Here is a 23743-nt window from a genome sequence, read left to right on the forward strand (position 1 = left end):
CATATATAATAAGATAAAATACGTAGAATGTTCAGCAAAACTAATAATGTTTTATTCTTAGAAAAGTGTTGTAACAACAATTTTTTATATTTTTTCTGACACCTAGATGTTAAGAATATGCTGCATACCACAATAGATTAAACATCATACGTAAACCTACAAAAATATTTGGGTGTACTGGTGCACCCACAGAAAAAAAATTGGGTGCACAGCTCCAAATTTGGGTGCACTAAGGTGCACATGCACCCAGTATTCCCAGCCCTGCTATGGATAACATCCTTGCACCCAATTATTTTGATTTTGGTCTGACACATGTTATATATAGTGGCACAACCTTGAATGTAGTTGTAGAAATGAAACTTCAAATGTAGTTAGGTAGTTTGTAGTGTTGTCAGTGATGTCAACCATAAAATTGACTTGCCGTGGCTTTTAAGTATCCAAAATAGAAACCCAAGGAAGAAAGATAATCCTGGAAGAAGTTGTGAAATCAAGTCACATTCCTGGCAGCTAGGATCGTCAGCTAGCATCCCTCCATAGGAATGTTTCTAGATAAACAAGGATCACCCACTGTACTATCTGTAGTGTCCCTATTTTGAAGTCAGCACACTCAGTGACCTCAATACATGTACTGCACTGTCTCTACCACATGTAGGGCTAAAAAATCATTTTTGGGAATAGGTGCACTGGTGCACCCAACCTAAAAAATTGGGTGCACAAAATTTTTTGGGGTGCACCATTTAAAACAAAACATAATTACAGATCTCACTGCTTCTCTTCTGAGGTTGAATCCGAAATGGGAGCTAACTTCAACATCTTAAACAAGTACTACAAGAAAGATTTTATTATTTTTCTGACACTTGGATGCCAAGAATATCATGTACACTACTATACAGTTTGATATGTAAAAATTACCGACAAAAAAATATTTGGGTGCACTGGTGCACCCACAGAAAAAATTGGGTGCACAGCTCCAACTTTGGGTGGACTAAGGTGCACATGCACCTAGTATTTCGAGCCCTGTATAGACTAGTATCTTTTTAGAAAAAATTGCTTGGAAGATTATGACGTATTTCTAAACGTTATGTCAAGTGCAGAAGGCACAACAATCCTAGAGGGGCGGGGGGTTGGTGTAGGGGGCTAAGCTCCCCAGGAAAATTTTGAAATCACAACTGTTTGAAACGTTACTTTCCCACATCTTGTGGGGCCAATTTTGCTTGGAGACTTAGGCCGACTTTAGACTGACGACGGTATACTATCGCACGACAATCGTTGTGGGCGACGGCTGGCTTTAGACACATGACCAGAAAGTGTGGCGGACACCCACAGCGCAGGATGGCACGCCGCACGCCAATTCAAAATGGCGAGAGAACCCCTTTTTCGGCATGCTGCAGCAGATTGTTTTTATTCTGCTTTTAACTCGTTGTCCTGTTGATGAGACGCTGAGTTTGTGCCCAGCAAAGAAGGGGTATATGGCACATGTACCAACCGGGGCAATACTCCGGGTTTGAACCCGGCGTTCGGTGCTGCCGTCGGCCTGGCTATATTGGCCGGGAAATGTGGATCGGCGGATCGGTTCGTACTGAAGAAGTAGCGATTGGTGGCAGGGGATTGTACTAGACACGTATGACGATATAAAGTCTTTGGTTTGACGACATTTAATGATACAGGCGATGCGCTAGGACATGAAATAACGCTTGCAGGCTTATTTGCATAAGGCCACTTCCTTCGCCGGCGACGGTTCACTTGAGACGGTGGAAAATCCTCCTCGGACCCCCCGCTGAAGGATCGCACCATAGGGTCCGAGGTGGTAGTGACGACGATTCGAGGATTACCGTCGTGCGACTATTTTGATAGTCTTTAGACGGTGGTAAAATACCGTCGCCGGCAACATCTTGATGATAAACATTCGTACGACTATCGAACTGTCGTCAGTCTAAAGTGCATAGTTTTTATACCTCTCTTTCCACCTCTTTAATCAACGATTTTGTGGGAAATATTTTTGTCCATTATGTGCAGCAAATTCCGTGAAATGACGGAAAGACGGATCCTGGCTAAAACACCGTGATTTTGGAAGTTTGCAAAATCTTGCTCTGTAGTTGCTCATAACTCATAAGATCTTTTTTTAGAACCTTTCATTTCCACTGAAACTAGATGATTCATGTAGTGGAGACCCAAGTCAGACGTGCCGGCCTGTTATGCCTCATGAATTTTTCTGCTGCGTTGATTCATCTTTCCCTACTTATTACTCTCAGGGGAACACTACAGCTGATGCCTCAATAGAAGTAGGTCATCGTTTACACCACTTAGATCTATATTACACAGGGTTTACTTCTTTGCACGTTTTGTAGATCAGATTCAAATGGTTTGCTTCAAAATGTTCTTTCATTAACTGAATACGTAGCCAGGGTGCATATGCAGGCAAGTGCAGGAAAAATTGGGGCTGTGCAGGTATTTCAAAACTGGATTTTCAAAATCAGTTTTTTTGTCCTTCTTTTAATGTAATGAAACTTTATTGCATGTTCATTCCCCGGGGGGATAAATGCACAGATGTACAGAGTACAATGTACTAGAGAGTACTACAACAATAGTGATATAGAAAGGCTAACATCAGGTCTAAGGTATACAATGCTAAAAAAGAAATATACATATATAAAGTGTATACAATGCTAAAAAAGAAATATACATATATAAAGTGATACAGATCTAAGGTCTAATGGCTTCTCTCTTTTTGAAACATTTTGAAATATACTTACATACTTCATTGATGACGTCTATATTCGTACATGATATGATATATTTAAAAGTGTCTTCCTTTGATAATGTTTTACATTTTTTGTCGAACTTAATTGAACTGAACAGTGATTTACGTTCGTTATCATATAATATACAGTCAAGCATAAAATGCGATTCATCTTCAATACAAGAATTATTACAGAATTTACGTAGTAAGTTGAATCAATCCTATCCCATGGCATACTGATATCTGTGATGCAAAAATGCGATGTCGCTGACGGAAAATGGTTGCCTGTTTTGTATTGTAGCCTTGTTCTAGCTATTTATTGGTGGTACAGTCAAACCTGTACTAGCGGTCACCTTTGTATAGTGGTCACTCGGCCATAGCGGTCAGTTTTTGCCGGCCCCTTGAATTTTTCCCATTGACGTAAGCATTAAGAATCGTGTCTATAGCGGTCACTGTTCAACGCGGTCAGCGGTCACCCCATTCCGGTCCCGCCGGCATGTCAACACCGCCGATAGCGGTCGCGGCTGGCCGTAACCCGCTAAGCACCACGGCCGTAACACCACCCCACCTCGGGCTACGACCGTTATGAGCCTTGTGATAATTTTCCGATCGCTACATTACTAAAATGTGAACTGAAAATTAGACTCCATATGTGTATGAAATAAAGGAAAACTGACTTTTGACACGAAGTTTCTGCGGTCGCGGGTGTCTTTGATATCTGCGTTTTCCCCAACACCAGTGCCGTGCGTGCCGCATGGAGCTTTCAATGGACTCGGCCGCTCGGCGAAGATTACGGCAAATTATCTTTACAAAAAAACTTAAGATATCCATATTTGGTTTCTCGATTCCTTGAAATGCGTAGATATGTGCATAGCTTCCGTTTTTCATGGGCATAATTAAAGAAATTTGGCTCGAAAATGCGTTTCGTATTTTTCCAAGATGGCGCGGTTAGCTGCAGAGGGAGGTCAATTGGGGTCATCGGAAGACTCCACTGTTATGGAGGTAGATACACCGAGTTTTATTTAACTTCATTAGCGTCAAATGACGTAATTACATTATGAAAACATTTGAAATACATTACTACAATTAATGTTAGATGTAAATTTAACACTGTAGTGGATATTTTAGAAAAGATATAAGTCTGAAAGGAGAAAATTTTCTGTTGACTACCACATTGGCATAATGGTACAGGCAGACAACCCACGCGGGGAGAAACCCAAGCCGTAAACAAAGGAGAGTTTTCGCTAAGTTTTCATGTTCAAAAACGACCAAAAACGGAAAGTAACTGGCAACTGACGAACAATTATTTTGCTGTTAACTAAATAGACAGCATCTTGGTACAAAATAACTTATTTACGTGGTTGGAATTCGCTGTGGCGTATGTCGGTCGCGCGAAGCAAGTGTTCACCAAAGAACAAAAACATGGCGATGTCGTTCTCTTCCACTTTTCGACTAACAACAACAACTACTAGTAACGTGGCGATTGCGGAGAAACGATGGCGAAAGCGGAAAGACGAACGCCAAACTTATTCCAAAAGGTGGAAGTGATTCGACTGACAGAGAGAGTGAGAAGAAATCGTCGAAAGCTGAGCTTAGATTAAATGATTTTGCAGTCGATAGAAATTTGTTTGGAGTTGAAAGTTTGTTGCTTGATTTGCTTTCTTTTCTTTAGCCACATGTAGTACTAGTATGTACACAAGAACAGTAAATGACAACCAGTGATTTTGTATGTTTTAAACTATGTGAATGGTTTCATTGTCCCAGAATAGATGAACTGAATATGTTGAGTGTACATGTATGTATCTTTAATGTCAAGTTAATGTTTCCATGCAATATTTCTGTATTTCTTTTTTTTTCAAGCAAGTACAAAATAAAGTACAACTAAAGCAAAAGAACAACAAATTAAGTAAAGACAATAAGACATAAAGACATCACTGTTGGTACTCAAAGCATGTGCCCTTTTTTTTTGGGGGGGGGGGGGCAACTAACCGGCTGTTTCTCTATAGTGGTCACCTGGCCATAGTGGTCAAATTTGGCCAGTCCCTTGAGTGACCACTATAGGCAGGTTTGACTGTACTAAAAATAAAAGACGCCTCACAAAGCTTGTTTCTATATGAAACACTGACAAAAAAATGTGATTCTTGTAAGAAAGAAATGGCAGTGAATGTCAATATTAGACAGATTTCCTCAGAATATTTTTTGTTTTTCCGCCCTGAAATTACATTGGATGTCTTTAACAGCAGTGGTCGAAATCCTTTTTTTCAGTGCTCTGCAATATTGCAGAAGAGTCAAAATTTTGTTCTGCAATTTTGGAATACTTTCTGCAAATACACAAGCCTCCATACAACAACCTGCTCAAACCAATAATGCCTTTTTTACATCATAATTATATAGCTTTGTAAATCTGTAGCATTTCTGGAATTCTTTAAAGTTTAATTTATCACTCTTTTTAATTTCAGACTTTATAGATCCTTCTCTGCAGAAAATTGATCATTTCCTTGTATTTTTCACTGCCATCTCCCACTACAAGCTACTACTAGTTGAATCTATTGAATCAGGAGCTTATTTTTCCTTCTGCAAAATTGCAGATTGTATAAATTTTCCTTCTGCAATCTTGAAAATCCATCTGCAGATTGCAGACAGGTATTTCGAACACTGAACAGTAACCTGAGTAGAGAGGACCATGATAATATACATGTAATGCCTCTGTGAGGACCTATCTAGGGACATATGCGTCATCTAAGCAGTTGAAAGGACCCCAGCCCCTTTGGGAACATATTTAGAACATCCAGTGATGTTTTCATGGCTTTTGATACTATGGATGTTCAATAGGACGTTTCTTGACTCCACAGGACGCATGTATTTTCAGTTGGTCATCAAACTCAAAGGTACTACTCAACATCTCTTGTCGTCAGTGTCTAGACATGTTTTATTATATTAGTGTAAAATTCATCGGAAGATGGCACATGAACATTTCTGTAGGTAAGAATGCTTGACTGAGAGTGAGTGAATTTTAGGAACAGGTACAGGTTAGTGATGCATACCGGTTCACTGGACTTGGATCCGGACTTGTAAGAATGTTTAGGTTCAAGTCCAAAAAAACCTAAAAGTCAAGAACCGAGTCCGGACTTATTACCATAAAATACCATTTCACATACCCCTTTTCTTTCCAAACCACCTAAAACCTTCCGTAGATTGCAAAATCTTTGCTGCAAAATGAAGAAAACATTGCCATCGGGCATCGTCAAGTACCGGCCTCCATGTTATGTGGCCAAAGTTTCACCCAGACAACATTGCAAGGTTGCCAACATGCAATTTTGTATATGCCATGGGTTTAGGTCCGGACTTACAAGTCTGGACCTGAACCTAAACCCCTGGACTTGAATCCGGACCTGAACCTAAAATTGGGTTTAGGTATGCATCACTAGTACAGGTACAGGTACAAGTATGCCAATATGTGTGGTCCAGAGGTTACAAATTGCTATAGGACCCAAAGAGGTTTGGGAGTTTATAATATCCTGGCTGTTGTTTTGTTTCTCACCCGACATGCATGCTACTGGCTTTCAGTTTTAGTTCATAGAATGGGATGTTAAGCTGTAGTCTTGGCAGTGCTAAGTAATAATAAATACATTGTCGAAAAGTGCTTCCCAGGTACAATGAACCTGAAAGTACGGTTCTTAGCATCTGTCTTCTCTGTCGTGACCAGTGGAAGGTTTGCTCTTCATTTGTAGCTGAACTCAATTGTTCAACATCACTTCACAGGGCTCGAAAATTCATTTTGGGGGAATAAGTGCACTGGTCCACCCAACCTAAAAAAATAGGGTGCACAAAAAATTGTTTGGGTGCACCATATAAAATAAGATAAGTAGAATTTCAGCAAAAACTAAAGAAAAATACTACAGCAAACAAAGATTTACTTATTTTTCTGACATTTAGAATTCAGATGTCGACAACATGCTGTATAGTAGTATACATTTAACATCTTTACATGTTACATAAATCTACAAAAATATTTGGGTGCACTGGTGCAAAAATTGGCTGCACAACTCCAATTTTGGGTGCACTAAGGTGCACATGCACCCAGTATTTCCAGCCCTGCTTGCACAGGTACACTGCACTGGTTTAGGTACAGTCTTACAAGTTATACTTTTAGCCAACCTACATTGTACGTACAGAGTAGCTGTTGTGTTAGGGGTGGTTATACCGGCTATACAGATTAAGAAGGTGATAAGGAGGTCATAAAATTGTTTGGGGCTTTTTGTTGGGAGGATCTTATTGGGTTATCCCAGGATATAATAAGATTAGATGGGGAAATTTGGGGAAATCTGTGTTTGGAGCCAGACTTGTCAGTGGGTAGACTGATGGGAGGATGTGATAGGACAGGACAGTTTTGGGACAGTGACAACTTGGGAGCTATAAAACGTCCAACACCATGATAATTTCGTTAATATGGTGCCATAAATTATGATTTGTTGACTTTAGTACGCTCACATACATTTAGGTATATGAATAATACACTTTCACATAGGTATATAAATTGTAATACGAAATATATGGAGATGGGGACCACCCTCTCCAGCTTTGTCCTGCCACTTGCTACTTCATGTTATCTGACACCGCAAGGAGTCTGCTACAGCACCAGTTACCATGCTGACAGACGCCTGGTCCAGGCCATTGACCTTTTGTGTTTAGATAAGAAGAAGAAAGGTCCAGCAAAAACAAATGTTTCCCTTGTGTGATGGTAATAAAAAAATGATTTCAAGTTATGTTATCATCAAAAAAATGTTTTTAATTAACATTAATACAAGTATATTAGTGTAATCATAGGAATTAGATGTAAATGATGTAACAGTTACTCTTTATTTTAAACTACTGTATACTGTACATCTTGAAGCTGAAATGTTAGTGACAGTAAGTTTACTGTGAAATTATGCACTCCAAAATTTTTGTGTTATACTCCAGTATTATAGAATCATTTCAATAACTCACCTAAAAACACTGCCAATTTAGTGCTAAAACCTCCTTTCCTTTCCTAACACGAACTATAAAGTCACCTGCAAAAATAGAACTTACAGTACATTTCGTAACCCCAGCCAACCAACCAACCGACACACAGCGCAGGAGTTAGAACTAGAAGCCAGGGCTATTTACCCAGAGTACAGTCCTGGCATTCCTCCCATATGCAACCCTGCATAGAGTCAATATTGGTCTATTTACCAAGCAATGGGTCACTGGGGGATGACGGTCTAAACTATGGAAACTATACTGTCATGCAGGTCCAGTTTATAACCTGTGGTGGCATTAATTCTGTCACAAATGGGTACCATGGTAGATAATCGTAAATGACAAAAATTTCCAGTGGGTATGTAGCAAGAGAACGTAATCTCCTCCTAGTACTAGTGTTATGGCTGTTCCAAGAAATGAGCAGTGGGGAGGTAATAATGTGTAACCACTTGCTGTACTGTATTCAGACTGATTTCTTGTCAATATGTTTTTCCCTAGTACAGTGTTTTTAACTACTTTGAAGGGTTTGAAATACTGGGTGCCTATGCAGGTTAGTGCAGGTAAAATTGGAGCTGTGCAGGTATTTCTGAAGTTTACCTGTACCTAACCTGCACTGGTCCATGTACTGGGTTTATGCAGGTTAGTGCAGGTAAAATTGGAGCTGAGTGTGCAGATATTTCTGATGTCTACCTGCACCTAACCTGCACTGGTCCATGTACTGGGTTTATGCAGGTTAGTGCAGGTAAAATTGGAGCTGTGCAGGTATTTCTGATGTCTACCTGTACCTAACCTGCACTGGTCCATGTACTGGGTATATGCAGGTTAGTGCAGGTAAAATTGGAGCTGTGCAGGTATTTCTGATGTCTACCTGTACCTAACCTGCACTGGTCCGTGTATTCTACATGTACATGTAGTATATAGTAGAGGGGATTCATTCCTCAAGCTACCGACATCTTGCACACGCAGTCGTCCCTCAGTAAGACATCTGGAGCCGCATAGTTCCCGTTTAGAACTTTTATTCAGCCTGTCACACGACCGGTTTCGCCTGTGTGGCTTCTTCAAGTGTACAGAGGCTAATGACACAAGTGCATGAAGTTCTCACTTATATACCTTTCCAGTGCATAGTGCCCTCAGGTCAGTTACATGGCGTTCAGAATGCCCTGACCTGTTACATAGTGCGTTTTGACCTTGGTTGACCTACTACATGACGTCATCTATTGTTCCAGAACAATTAAACATGTCATAAAGGTCTTGTTTACCATGTTACACAAAACGAAAAATAAAAAGTGTGTGACAGGCTGAATAAAAGTTCTAAACGGGAACTATGCGGCTCCAGATGTCTTACTGAGGGACGACTGCGTGTGCAAGATGTCGGTAGCTTGAGGAATGAATCCCCTCTACTATATACTACATGTACATGTATGTGGATTTTTATTTGCTGCATTGACAGTCAAAAGTATATATAAAAGAAACAATGGCAATGGTTTCTCAACAGTTTTTAGTGTGATTCACACTTTCTAAATTCTGAATGGTCGACAGCTTGTCTGGTGCAGGCAATTTTCAATGACGTTACCTGCACCAGTGCAATAAATGAAACAAAGTATTCATTGTACATTTGGAGAAGCCACTTTTTTTGGCATTGTCATCATCATCATTGTGGCTTATAGCACACACACACTGTATGCTCCTAGGTTACTGACTGATATCATAATCGATATTCTATATAGCCATTTCATTTTGAATGCAAACATTAATCACGTTATGCACGTACGGTCAATAATGGCACTTGAAATAGATTTTCAGTGTCAAAAAAATTTCCGTAGTATTTAAAGACCAAATGACACCAAAAAAAAAGTCTGTTAAATATATACAAATACATACAATATAGTCACTTGGACTGAGTAATTGAGCTTGTATGGCCTTCTAAAAGAGAATTTTTGGAGACTCTCTAGCAAGCTTCCCAATCACCCACTTCAGGCATCTCTATTTGCATCTCTGTCTTTTATCTTTGCATTTCTGTGCTTTTTCCTGAGCTGACATCACTGGAAAAAATACAGACATGCAAAAATAAAATGTAGAGATGCAAATTGCCTGCCAGTACTGGCTTGTGCTGACTTTTCCAAGGCAGGGCGTTAGAATTTCGAATGTAACAGGAGAACCGTGCATATTTAGGCCACACCAATTTAATTTCTTGGTTAACAGACTTTTCTAGAAAAATAATGTAGCGGGAGGGACGAAAAAAAAAAATTAAATAAAAACAGGCCTAGGCATCCTATTATGGCCCAAAATGGTACAATTAGGAGCCATGAAGTCAACACACCAGGCTGGTTCAAAAATTTAAACGATGAATTTTGAACTTTTAATGATACCACTGCATTGAAAGATGGAATAACTGTAACAACTAGGATGAAAAGGACTGTTTTCAACTGTTCAGGGCAAAATATGAGCATTTTGCAGTTGATTCTGAATTTTTTTTATTATTTGCAAATCAGAAAAAAATGAAGCGGGCGAATCCGTTAACCAAGAAATTAAATTGGTGTGGCCTTATTTTAAATGTGTCTGTTTAGTGTTAGCCAAGTAATACTAGTTATGTCAATTACAAACAGCTAAGGTCATATTTTGGTGTCATGAGCATTTTAAACTGCTAATTTGGTATCATTATTACCAAATTATTAGGGAAAGGGTATAACTATAAGAAGTCAAGTGTTACTTTACTTAGACTTCACCCCATCCTTGAACCTTAATATCTTGTATTCAGCTTGCAAATATCATTCAAATAATCAAAATTCTCAATCCAAATCTTTTCCATTCAGACAAAACCTTTACCAGTTTAATTTGTACTTAGCAGAGTAACTCAACTGTTGCTGAAATGAGATACTTGAGCTGTAGTAAATTACATTTCTACCTCAGTGAAGTACGTGCTTATTAACTGGATGCAATCCAAAAGTCATTTGTATGCATCTGTGATGTTACAATGGCTGTGTAAAAGCTGTGTACCTAAACCCACATTTAGGTTCAGGTCCAGATTCATGTCCAGAGGTTTAGGTTCAATTCCGGACTTGTAAGTTTTTTGGACCTAAACCCATGGCATGTACAAAATTGCATGTTGGCAACCTTGCAATGTTGCCTGAGCAAAACTGTGGCCACATAACATGGAGGCTGACACTTGACGATGCCCGATGGCAACGTTTTCTTCATTTTGCAGCAAAGATTTTGCAATATATGGGGTATGTGACATGGGTAATAAGTCCAGACTCGGTTCTTGACTTTTAGGTTTTTTTGGACTTGAGCCTAAACATTCTTACAAGTCCGGATCCAAGTCCAGTGAACCGGTATGCAGCACTACTGGAAAGGGTCGCAGTCCTTAGGACGGGACGTTAAGCTGTGGTCCACTGTTCATTACCTTCGCCAAGAAGGTTATGTTTTCAGTAGCATTTGTCTGTGTGTGTGTTTGTGTGTGTGTGTGTGTGTGGTTTAGCAAGATAACTCAAGAAGAAGTGGATGGATTGGAATGAAACTTGGTAGATGGGTAGGTCTTCATGAGACCTAGAAATGATTAGATTTTGGGCCCCCTGGCAGCTTTCCTAGGTACTGCAGCAGAACTTCCGGTTTTGATATCTCGTGATCTGGACATGCTAGTTGTGCTTGTCGAAAAGAGCTAGGGGAATTTTGCATCTGTACTTAGCATCTGTCTTCTCTGTCACGGCCATTGGGAGATTAGCTCTTCAGTGAGCTAAAACTGGATCAAGATCACTTTCCTATTTTTATGTAGCGAGGTTTTCCCTTCGTTAGAAAGCCAGAGTTAGTGCGTGCACTGCGTTGGCATAGCTATTAAGGGTTATCGATGTTCTAGATTAAACCTAAGGAGCCCTTACTGCCCTTAATTACTCTGAAATGGAGTATCTTCGCATCACCTACTTGTTGCCCATGAGTAGGTCATAATTAGAAGCAGCCAAGCGAAGTGGTAGTTCTTATTCCCTTACACCATGGGCTTGAAATACTGGGTGTTTATGCAGGTAAAATTGGAGCTGTGCAGGTATTTCTGATACATGTCTACCTGCACAAGCTAACCTGCACTGGTCCATGTACTGGGTATATGCAGGTTAGTGCAGGTAAAATTGGAGCTGTGCAGGTATTTCTGATACATGTCTACCTGCACCTAACCTGCACTCAGGTCCATGTACTGGGTATATGCAGGTTAGTGCAGGTAAAATTGGACCTATGCAGGCATTTCTGATGTCTGTGAATTATGAAAGAAATAATGGCAATATGGTTTCTTAGCAGTTTTTAGTGACAATGACAATGACACTAAATCCCCTAAAAGTTGGAGTGGTGCAGGTAAAACTTGTCTGGTACATTGTTACCTGCACCAGTGTAGATATGAAGAAAAAAGTAGGCCTTGATAGTACCCATATTGTTCAACAGTTAAATGTTCCTTTTTTGTCTTAAATTGTCTAACATGATAAACTGTTGTATGTTACAGGACCTGGCTGAACCTTTGTAACTAGCAAAGCTGTAGAACGTTATTCCCTGGGACGATCAGTAGAGAGCATGTTATTGTAGAACTGTACAGAAAACTTCACAAGCAAGACACAACTATGGAGGTAAGTGTTCATTTTGTTTAACATTCAAGAGAATAATAGAGGCATCCAATGCAATTTCAGTGCTGCAAAACTGGATATACGAAACAAGCAACCATTTTTCTTCAGCAACAAATTGCATTTTTGCCTCACAGATACGTTGTTTCAGTATACTGGAACCACAAACTTGACTTTGAAAATCCGGAAATCGCTTTGGATATCCTTAAAAATATACATAGCTAAGGCCACACCTAGTGTTGCATACCTAGACCCAATTTTAGGTTCAGGTCCGGATTCAAGTCCAGAGGTTTAGGTTCAGTTCCGGACTTGTAAGTCAGGACCTAAACTCATGGCATATACAAAATTGCATGTTGGCAACCTTGCAATGTTGTCTGGGTGAAACTTTGGCCACATATAACATGGAGGCCGGTGCTTGACGATGCCCGATGGAAATGTTTCCTTCCTTTTGCAGCAAAGATTTTACAATCTACAGAAGGTTTTAGGTGGTTTGGAAAGAAAAGCGATATGTGAAATGGTCTTTTATGGTAATAAGTCCGGACTCGGTTCTTGACTTTTAGGTTTTTTTGGACTTGAACCTAAACATTCTTACAAGTCCGGATTCAAGTCCAGTGAACCGGTATGCACCACTAGCCACACCAATTTAGTATGTTGGTTCTCTGATTTTTTCAGAAAAAATGTGAAGTGACAGGGTGAAAAAAAAAAACAGGTCTAGGCATCCTATTATAGCCCCAGATGCTACAATAGGAGCCATGACGTCAATACAAAAGACTGGGTTAATGTTTAAACAATGAATTTTTAACTTTTAATCAAACTACTGCATTGATAAAGGGAAAAACTGTAACAACAAGGAAGAAAAGGACTTTCTTCAACTGTTAGGGGCAAAATATGAGCATATTTGAGTTGATTCAAAACCAGAATCTTTTTTGAAAATCAGAAAAAAAATGAAGAGGTGAATCTGAGAACCAACAGATTAAATTGGTGTGGCCTAATATTGGGTATGTTTATGTGTGGACCACAAATGTAAATAGTGCAGGGATATGGTTTCGTCAGTTAAATCAGTATGGACAAGTCACCACCCACACCTGTCTGTCCCCATGATTGAACTGCCTTCTCAGTCCAGACCACAGCCCTCTAGATTGTTCCTGCATTAATGTACCATTTTCAACACAATTTTCTAGCTCAATCCCCCTGACAAATTAACCTCCAAGGGTCTAGAAGGGGGCAGCCATGTTGGTGGATTAGTATTGATTAGGGACAGTCCATCAGCCAAAGGGACTGGGAACACTGGGCATTAGAATGATGTTAAACTCTTCCCAAGGCTACAGCAAGTAATTTTTATGGATGACATCAGCACGCACATTGATTTTCGTCTGATTTTGGAAAAAAAAATCAAGAAATTTTGTTGCCTTCTGACATGGTTAGACAGTGGTTGTCGAAAATGGGAAAAGATGTCTGTTGCCATGCCGGAAGGTGGATGGCAGATAAATATTAAAGAGAGGAGACAAGAAAAGGCTCTGATAATGTTTTGTTTTTTACTTTGATGCAGTGATATGTGATGGTGGCTGTGTATATGTGATGTTCCTACTGAATCAAAACCATTTGTACAATGTTTGAGTCAAAATTTGAAAATGTAGGAACCTTGTTTTTTTTGGCCCACTCGCATTAGATTTGGAGTCTGCGGAGGATGTCATCCATAAAATTTACTTGCTGTGGCCTAAGCTAGTGTTCAGATGATGCTTTAACCTGGCAGTGCACTGACTAAGCCGAGTGATTGGTTGGTGTTAATTGTTCATGATTAACGCAATCATGTCTCAAATCTGCTTAACACTATTGTCAACCTTCAAGCTTATTGGACCAGACCTAACGTCTGATAGAGAGTGGCAAAACATGCTCCTCTGATTTCCAATTTGAAGGCCATTTTACTAGAGTCTAGTAGACATAGTCCAGACAGAGTTACCCCCTACTAGAAATCGGCTGGCAGTACTTTAGGAGGGCCCAAAGAGGAGGGCCTGCATGGGGGGGTAGTGATTACGAATTACGCAAAATTTTTGCCGCCGATTACGAATTATGTTCACGTCTCAGAGCTGATTACGACTTTACTCTTTTGCGGCTAATGACTGTACTATTACGAATTACGTTGATTTTTGGGGAGGCTGCCTACGGATTATGACAGTTAAAGACTAAAACGGCCTGAATACGCCTTACAAAAAAGGACATGCAGGCCCCCTTAAGATGGGTATATTGGATTCCACAGCCCTCAGTTGAATGGGGGCCCGCAAGCCCTTTTCCGTAGAGAGTAATTGGCGGTTTTAATTCTACGAAGAGTGTAGACGGACAGCTCTAATTCAACATAGAGTGTAATTGGCGCATTTTGCGAAGAGCGTATTTGCCATTTTAATTTTACGTAATGCGTTGTAGCCACTTGGAATTTAACGTGAAGCGTAATCAGCGTAATTCAGCGTAATACATAGCCAGCTCTCAAAATTTAGCGTAGAGCGTGGTCGGGACCCCCCCATGCAGGCCCTCTTGAATCGCAGGTCTGTAGTAGACATGATGTTGTTTGGCAGGTAAGTGTTGCTGAGTGCTACAGAGGGATGGTAAGATGCTAGCTGGTGTTTCCCACACATGTCAATGAGGAAAACACAACCCTAGAGGTCAGGCCGGCCAACACTCCCAGGACAGATCCATTTCAGCGTGGGCTAGCCAGTCCCAAGATTTAATCTCAGGCTTCCTGAGTGGAGGCGGGGAGTCCTGTTAGTAGTCTTTCACTCAAAAAGACTTCCCAGGGAGAGACTGACTGCCCACACTAGTTGGTTGTCCCTCTCAAGGCAAGGATGAGGCTGAAACGTAGAATGGGTCAATCGGCTTGCCTTCCCGACCTCAAATTTCACTTTTCCCAGGCAAGTTGGTATCTAGATTGAAAGAAGATTGTCCGGTTTGTTTTCTCCCTTGTGAAGCTCAGAGGATTATGGTTTTTATGAAATTGTTGTGTCCTTTTTTCTCGGTTTTTCTCCGCTTGCCTCCCCGACCTCAAATTCCACTTCTCCCAAGCAAGTTGGTATCTAGATTGAAAGAAGATGGCCCAAGATGACAGGTTACAAGCTTTATTCCATTTATGGCGTGAAGATCAGAGGGTTATGGTTTCTCTGAAATTGTTGTGTCCATTTTTTTTCTCAGACCAGTGCCTTGGAGCTGACGGACACTGGAAAGACGTTGAAGGTCCATGCCGACAGGCCCCATCTGGTCAGCCTGGGGGGTGGACGCTTCAGCACAGCAGTGACCATCGTTCCTGTGGAAGGTCAGTTTCTATTTTGTTTGTTTCTTTCATTACGTACTATAAAAGAGTGGTGGCCTGCTATGTAAACTCACATTCAGGTAGATATCACAGATTTGATACCCTACGTTTCTTGTTGTGCACCTGTAAGAAACCGGAGGAGCTAGTAGAAACAGATAAAAACCCCTGGTCCCAGGCCGGGGTTCGAACCCACGACCCCCCGAGCACCAGCTACAAACCCGACGGGTCAGTTGTTAGCACCTATAAAACCCCCACTGTTACACACCCCGAACATTTTTGGTTTGGTGTACTGGTGCAAAATGAATTTTGAGCCCTGACTGTAGAAATGGCAATATGCTATTGTAACTTGTAAGCACACATACATGTATATCCCAGACAAGTGTTTGTTCACAATCTACCAGAAAGTTCGGTAATGAAGGGAAAGAAACTTGTGTATAATTGTGATGTTGGTTGTTCCATATTACATGCATGTGTGTCATGAGGAAAAAGATTCACTATACTGTATACATGTAGTACTACGTACATAAATGTATTTCAAAGGTACATAAAAGTATTTCAAAGCTTCTGTTACAAACTTATTCTAAATTCTATTTTTTTAAGTATTAATTTCCTGAAAAAACATTTATTTTTGAAATGTCACAGGTTTCTCCCCTGAAAGAAACAACCCTATTAGTATACCCTAACCTGGTTTGAGACAGTCTAGGGGTCTAAATCACAGCATAGGGGGTCCAAAGCACAGTGTAGGGGGTCTCTAATCTACATGTAATGAGCACACTGATAAGAAAATGTTCTTCATATGGTCTAGACTATGCCAGAGGGCACATTAGGACATGTCACTGTAACATAGACCATGCCCTGATAGTCTTTGACACCTACATGTAGGTAAGAGGACAAGTTGATTTAATTAATGTTTAATGTTTTATTACCTTCGCCAAGAAGGTTATGTTTTCAGTAGCGTTTGTCTGTGTGTGTGTGGGTTTGTGTGTGAGTGTGTGTGTGGTTTAGCAAGATAACTCGAGAAGCAGTGGATGGATTGGAATGAAACTTGGTAGGTGGGTAGGACTTCATGAGACCTAGAAATGATTAGATTTTAGGCCCCCTGGCAGCTTTCCTAGGTACTGCAGCTGAACGTCCGGTTTTCATATCTCATGTTCTGGACATGCTAGGGTCACGAATTTTGGTTGGTAGATAGCTCTTGGGGTAGGAAAGAAGTGACATAAGTTTGGGTCCCCTAGCGCCTTGTTCTGGAACTGCAGGAGCATTTGTTGAAAAAAATTTGAAGGGCGATAACTCAAGAACCGGTTGACGTATTGTCGTGATTTTTGGTATGTAGGTAGTTGAAGTGATGCTTGACATAATCAAATGGCAATTATGCAAATCAGGACTTAATTTGCATAATTAATGAGGAAATTCCATAAATCTGCTTTGTTCGATAATAGAACTATGAAACACTTGTGACATCTACTTGAGAACGAGAAAAACATCTGAGGATATAGATTATGTAAATGAGGACCTAATTTGCATAATTAATGGCAAATTCTTATAATTCCATAGTTGTAACTGCTGCACCCCGAATTTCATACTTGCCACATTTGGAAGTTATAAGTGAAGGTGAACAGCAATAAACATAACTTATTCAAATCATGACCTCATTTGCATAATTTATGAGGAAGTGCTATAATAGCCTTTTTGTTAAGATAAGGCTGTCATTGGGTGGAGAATATGATCAACTGATATAATCCATGCAAATGAAGCTCTTATTTACAAAATCAATGATTAAAATTGTATATTTGTCACCCGCAAGGGTTAACATCATTTGGCGAAGGTATGAGATCGTGGAACTCTTGTTGCAAATTCATGCCCGAGGGCTAATTGCAGAAACGGACGAAACATTTGGTATAAAAACAAACAATTAATACACATAGAACTACTGATAACTTCTAAGAAACTACTAGTAAAAACTACTTGGTTTGACTTCTTTTTTGAAGACAGAGGAAGACAAAAGATCCCACTTTTTCTGTAATTTGTGGGTTTTCGGATGTTAAGACGACAGTAGTTTTCATTTGATGTGTGTGAAAGTTTGGGTAGAATTTGGAGGCTACAATGTACGTCAAAGAGTTCATTTCGTTCCTTGCTATAGAAGGTACAATTTGAGATAAAATGCGTTTCATCTTCCACCGTATTCAATGTACAATAATCATTGAACATCGATCATTCTGCCTTAGTCCAAGTCAATCTGTTTATCACCTTAGTCCCTGTGGATTTGTGCCAAAATGTATCCTTCATCTCTTGAAATGTATCATCAAAGATAATAATTACTGAAAAAAAGGCCATCATTTATCATGTCTACCAGGAATTGAGGATTATGATATTGTAGAATGTGAACCAGTGTTCTAGCCAGAATTTTTCTTTTCATATGAGATTCTCAATATTCTTTGATGTAACATATTACACGTCCAGTGCCAAGGCACCACAATCCTAGGAGGGTTTGAAATCAAATTTTGAATTGTTGTTTCCTGCATTTTAAGGGGCAAATTTTGCTGGATTTAGTTTAATGACATGTCTTTCGGTGTCTTTACACACCAGTTTTAGATGACGGATTGGGAAAAATTTTTGTCCAGGATTAGGCCACACCAATTTAATTTCTTGGTTAACGGATTCGCCGCTTCATTTTTTTCTGATTTGAAAATAAAAATAAAAATTCAGAATCAACTGCAAAATGCTCATATTTTTCCCTGAATAGTTGAAAACAGTCCTTTTCATCCTAGTTGTTACAGTTATTCCATCTTTCAATGCAGTGGTATCATTTAAAGTTCAAAATTCATTGTTTAAATTTTGAACCAGCCTGGTGTGTTGATTTCATGACTCCTATCGTACCATTTTGGGCCATAATAGGATGCCTACGTAGGGCTGTTTTTATTTTTTATTTTTTTTCGCCCGCCCGCTCCATTATTTTTCTAGAAAAATCAGTTAACCAAGAAATTAAATTGGTGTGGCCTTAGGCAAAATTTTTGTTCATCATGAGCGTCAAAATTCTGTCAAAGGACAGAAAGACAGACACTGGCTAGAACACTGCGTTATCTAGTTTAGAATGAATGTAAAACTTGGTTGTGGTTGGGTGGTCATTGTCAGATGAAGTACAGTATACACTTAGCCAGTTCAAACCACCACAGTAAATTGTGTTGTGGGTTGTACATGATTGATTGTGTGGTTGTTTGAGGTTGGCGGTCCATGACTGGATCCAAAAGGTGCTTTAAGTGTGACTTATCAGTGAATAATGAGACTTGTACAAGGTGAGTAAACATGGGACAGATCCAGACTGATACACTGTGATTAGGCCTAGGAAAATTAATGGCGTGTTTCCTATTCACCCACTCACTCACTCATGCCCGAGGGCTAATTGCAGGAACAGAAGAAACATTTGGTATAAAACAGATAATTAGTACACATAGAACTACTGATAACTACTAAGAGACTACTAGTAGAAAACTACTGGGTTTGACTTCTTTTTTGAAGACAGAGGAAGACAAAGGATCCCACTTTTTCTGTAATTTGTGGGTTTTCAGATGTTAAGAGGAGAGTAGTTTTCATTTGATATGTGTGAAAGTTTGGGTAGAATTTGGAGGCTACGTCAAAGAGTTTGTTTCCTTCATTGCTAAAGAGGGTACAATTTGAGATAAAATGCATTTTGTCTTCCACCATATTCAACGTACAATGTTTGCAAATTTGTTCATACACTTGGAGCCTCTTATACTCTCAATTTCGAGAGGGTGTGCACTGATTCATAATTCATAATAAAGTCGATTAAGTCGAGGTATTTTTCCATAGAATATGTTGTTTTAATTATAGTCCGTCAAAAAATAGGGGTAGGTACATGTAGCTAGGGATTCACATGAAAAAATTCTTTTTTTTTTCCTTTTTTACGATTTCAAGTGATCTACATTGTAAGAGTGATGTTCGTCCATCGTTGTCGAACATCACTAACAAATATTGTAGTCAATATAACACTGAAATTCATCAGTACACATGTACCGGGGGTATTGATTTTTTGGATTTGAACATAAACCTTATAGAATTCTGATTCAGAATTAGACCAGATTCTTGTTGCAGACTTCGTCTAGTCTGTTTTTTTGCCAGACACTCTGTCACTGTGGCTACAATAGAACAATCATTTTAAAAGACAATTTGCCAGACCTGAATTTACCGATAAGCATTGCCAGCCCTCCTAGATTTACCATTAAGCATTGCTGGGATCCCCCCCATGCAGACCCTTATGAGTGCGAGAGTGATATGTAGGGGAAATCAGTACCACAGATGTCCCCACAGTGACCCTCCATCACTGGTAAAGGAGAGGTCCTCTGAGACCCATCAGACGTACTTTATTACAAAGAACCTTTGTGGTGTAGAAAAAATTGTCATCTTAGGCCACACCAATTTTATTTCTTGGTTAACGGATTTTTCTAGAAAAATAATGGAGCGGGCGGGCGAAAAAAAAATAAAAATAAAAACAGGCCTAGGCATCTTATTATGGCCCAAAATGGTACGATAGGAGCCGTGAAGTCAATACACCAGGCTGGTTCAAAATTTAAACAATGAATTTAGAACTTTTAATGATACCATTGCATTGAAAGATGGAATAACTGTAACAACTAGGGTGAAAACGTCTGTTTTCAACTGTTCAGGGCAAAATATGAGCATTTTGCAGTTGATTCTGGATTTTTATTTTTATTTGCAAATCAGAAAAAAATGAAGCGGCGAATCCGTTAACCAAGAAATTAAATTGGTGTGGCCTTAAAGATTACCAGTAATAGGAGGAGTAAAGTTTTTGTAGGTTTGGGTTACAAAATGTTAGAAGAAAATAAACAGGCTGCTAGGGGGGCCCAAAGTCTGATCATTTTGAGGCCTCATCTAAGCTGTGTATGAACATGTACCCACTTGCCAAATTACATGTGCTATCAAGACAATCCATCCAAGCCTTCTCCAGTTAGTAGTGTTTAGAGACAGACACACACACACGCACGCACGCACGCACACGCTACCGAAAACATAACCTCCTTGGCAAGGGTAAAAATTTACAGAAAGACAGACACACACACAGGCACACACACACACACACAGGCACACACACACACACAGCGACACACAGCGACACACACACACACACACACAGGCATACACACACAGGCACACACACAGGCACACACACAGGCACACACACACACAGGCACACACACACACAGCGACACACACACACACAGGCATACACACACAGGCACACACACAGGCACACATACATACACACACACACACACACACACACACACACACATACATTATTACATACAAATATGAACGCTACTGAAAACATAACCTTCTTGACAAAGGTAAAAATACCACAGTGACTGTAGATGTGAAGACAGGCACAGTTTAGCAAAATGCACAACTCCATCCTGAACCATTTTACATTTGTACCAAATGTTTCTCTCCCCCCCCCCTACATTATCTGCAGCCATGCCCACTCACCAAATAGGGCCATCTTGTATTGTTGTTATTCCTGTATAGCCATGTAATGATTTCCATATGGTACAGCCTGCCTAAATGGCTTACCCCTACCCCTGCAGAGAACTAACCATCCACCCCCCTCTACCTCCACTCCATGAAAACAGCTATAGGGTCAGTAATGAGTATTACAGTGTTTACCTCTGTCTAGTTAGGCCATAATTTCCCAGGACATAATTACAGATGATGAGTTTACAGTACTATTTCCATGGGCTGCTTTCACTCAAGGAAGTTTGTATAGTAAGAGTTTTACAAGGTGGACAAACAAACTGCATCATTTACAAGGGGGCCCGCAAGCCCTTTTCCGTAGAGCGTAATCGGCCGTTTTAATTCTACGTAGAGCGTAGACGGACCGCTCTAAAATTTTGCATAGAGCGTATTCGCCGTTTTAATTCTACGTAATGCGTTGTAGCCACTTGGAATTTATTGGAGTGAGTGAGCGAGAGTGAGTGGGTGATTGTCAAATTACGGATAATTACGGAACTTTTAGAGGACAACAGTGAAACTTTATTCAGCCGCTAGTTTTCCTGGCATTCATTCACAAATATACGTACAAAACATTATACATACAATACTTGACAGAGTCACTTAGACAATATCTACAACATGTGTTCCAGCCAGTGTCAAGTAAAAGTTCTGCCTTCCATGTTACAACAATTGGAACCATCTGCCAAGGACCTGCCAACAAAACATGGGCTCAATCCATCACCTTTCAGCACCCAGGCCTACATGTACATGTAACTGTCAGGACAGTGCTAATGAATCTGTGCTTGAGTTTAAATTTAATTCTGTTGGAGTTACCCTTTACAACTACTACAAGGTCGAACCCACTGCTTGTTGACTGGTTGGGAGGTGAACCTTGGCGATCAATTCAAGGTGACTGCCAGGGCCAGACAGTCACTGAATGGATTCCTGATTCCTAGGAAAAAATGTGTTCCCTGTTTCAGCCCTGAAAAAATTAAGGGTCGGTAGGTAAGGCCACACCAATTTAATTTCTTGGTTAACGATTCGACCTCTTCATTTTTTTCTGATTTGCAAAAAAAATCTGAATCAACTGCAAAATGCTCATATTTTGCCCTGAACAGTTGAAAACAGTCTTTTTCTTCCTAGTCGTTAAAGTTATTTCATCTTTCAATGCAGTGGTATCATTAAAAGTTCAAATTTATTTTTTTCATTCATTGTTTAAATGTTGAACCAGCCTGGTGTGTTGACTTCATAGCTCCTATCGTACCATTTTGAGCCATAATAGGATGCCTAGGCCTGTTTTTGTTTTTCGTTTTTTTTCTAGAAAAATCCGTTAACCAAGAAATTAAATTGGTGTGGCTTTAGACATTGTGATATCTATATAGGGGCCCAAAAATGAAAAAGAGTATAAGTTACTATAACTGTGCAGTACATACATGGCTGAGCCAAGATTACATGTATGCATGCAGCAACTGTTGAGATACAGTCATGTATCATTTGACACTATTTGTCATTGTGTCAGCTGCATATTGAAATCTCTGCAGTTGTGATATCAGTAGGTGCATTTGGCTGTCACACTGGGTACGCCCCCTGGTGTAGAAAATGGGAAAAGACAGTTAACGTCCTTGGATACAGCTTAGGATGAAAGGTTACATTAGAATGAAGGTTATTCCCTCCAGTTCAGGGATTTTTCATATCACATAGACCCTGTTCATACCAGACTTATATTTAGCGGTTTCAACCGGTTTTTCAAAAACCATTTTTTATTTAACCTGGTGTGAACGCAAGTTAACCGGTTTTTTAGGGGTTTAAATCCGATTTTGAAAAACCACCTCGGGAGGTGGTTTTTGAAGGGTTTTTGTGGGGTTTTTCCACCGAAAAACCTGGTCTGAACGCTAGGGGTTTATTGAACCGGTTTTTGCGTCGTAATTCCGGGGTCACGGGGTCAGCATCCTGACCGTGTGCGACCTGCAAGCTTTTTTGATCGTGTTGTTTTGACCAACTTGAGTTCGTTTCCACTGTTTTTCCATGGTTTCTCTTCATTTTGCGATGGAATCAGCAAACGCAACCTCAGGTCGGCGGACGAGACGCTCCTGATACTTAGGTTTGGAGAGCAGGAGTCGCCGAATTCGAAAAAGCTGGGGGGGGGGCGCGAGGGCTCTACCGAAACAAAAATGTTGGAGGAGGCTGATTTCTTGAAGATAAGGATCAGTGCCGCAGTAAGGTAAAAAAACAAACTGAAGACGGCATACAAGCAAGAAGGCCAAGGACAACAACCAGAAGAGCGGGAGGAACGGTTATTCAAACTGCAGTCATGGCCGATTAATTGGATATTCACCGGACAGGATTTTTTAAAAACCGGTTATCAAAAGTCTGGTATGAACGCTAAGGGTTTTAGCTGGGTTTGAACAGGGTCTTAGGAAGACAAAGGTCAAGGTCAAATATTGGCCTAGTGGTGGATGACCTTGGTACTGCAGCAGAACTTTGTATCTTTTGTCCTGAACATGCTATGGTCTTGACTTTTTGGTGACAAATAAGTCTACAAATTTCCGCGGTATATTTAGATTCGCGGAATTCGCG

The 23743-nt window shown here is 40.1% G+C and overlaps 1 pseudogene; it reads left to right on the forward strand.

The window, feature by feature from the left end:
• The window catches only part of LOC109484904, a 94264-nt pseudogene that overhangs the window by 12729 nt on the left and 57792 nt on the right, over nt 1-23743 (forward strand).

This window comes from Branchiostoma belcheri, unplaced genomic scaffold (assembly GCF_001625305.1).
Source record: "Branchiostoma belcheri isolate BF01 breed outbred unplaced genomic scaffold, Haploidv18h27 scaffold71, whole genome shotgun sequence".
NCBI lineage: Eukaryota > Metazoa > Chordata > Leptocardii > Amphioxiformes > Branchiostomatidae > Branchiostoma > Branchiostoma belcheri.